The sequence below is a fragment of the Micropterus dolomieu genome, unplaced genomic scaffold, assembly GCF_021292245.1.
Source record: "Micropterus dolomieu isolate WLL.071019.BEF.003 ecotype Adirondacks unplaced genomic scaffold, ASM2129224v1 contig_2112, whole genome shotgun sequence".
Classification (NCBI taxonomy): domain Eukaryota; kingdom Metazoa; phylum Chordata; class Actinopteri; order Centrarchiformes; family Centrarchidae; genus Micropterus; species Micropterus dolomieu.
This window is the reverse complement of record NW_025731102.1, coordinates 1-832: the sequence shown is the minus strand read 5'-3', so window position 1 is coordinate 832 and position 832 is coordinate 1. Positions and strand designations below refer to the sequence as shown.

Sequence of the window (832 nt, the reverse complement as noted above, 5' to 3'; positions counted from 1 at the left end):
ACCCGTTCCCGGGTATGGGTACAGCGACAAGACCACCTTCAGCCGGAGGTCCTCACTCACAAACAGACGCTCATTCCTGGGTGGACATTCAGGAAAAGGATCCAGTCCGCCTGGAAGTCCCTAGCCAGGATCAGACGCTCTCCCGTCCAAGTCCTAAGCAGGCCCTGCCAAGCCTGGCTTCCGAGATCAGGCGAGATCGGGCAGTCCCAGGCCGGAATGGCTGTAAGCTGCTTTTGCACACCCTAGAAGGGCCTTCAAAACACGATGTAACATTTACACAGCACTGTGTACAGGATAGGGAGAAAAAGAAGCGGCAGAGGAAGCAACAGCGCCCCTGCTGTTTCCTAAAGAGACGTTCAAAAGATCTCCTTTCACCGAAGCGCCCTCTGCCGTTTTTCGAAGGCGAAGCGAAAAAGGCTTACAGCACCGTGTATTCCCAGGCGGTCACCCTTCCAAGTACTAACCAGTCCATGCTATGCTTAGCTTCCAAGATCGGACGAGATCGGGCGCTCCCAGAGCGGTGTGGCCGTAAGCCACTCAGGCACCTTCAAACGGCCCTTCAAAAGATTTTCTACGGCTAATTGACAAAAAACGTATTCTGCCCATAATGTCCAAGGTGCTCCAGAGTCACTTGGAATCCACAGGAACTGATTCCTGGGTAAACATCCAGGAACCGGGACACCGTTCACGCTGGCAGTCCACAGACAGGAATAGGCACCTGTTCCCGGGTATGGGTACAGCGACAAGGCCACCTTCAGCCGGAGGTCCTCACTCACAAACAGACGCTCATTCCTGGGTGGACATTCAGGAAAAGGATCCATTCCGCCTGGAA

The 832-nt window shown here is 54.3% G+C and overlaps 1 pseudogene; it reads right to left on the bottom strand.

Moving 5' to 3' along the window:
• Positions 1–415: 415 nt before the first annotated feature.
• Positions 416–534, bottom strand: LOC123964383 (annotated as a pseudogene).
• Positions 535–832: the final 298 nt, after the last annotated feature.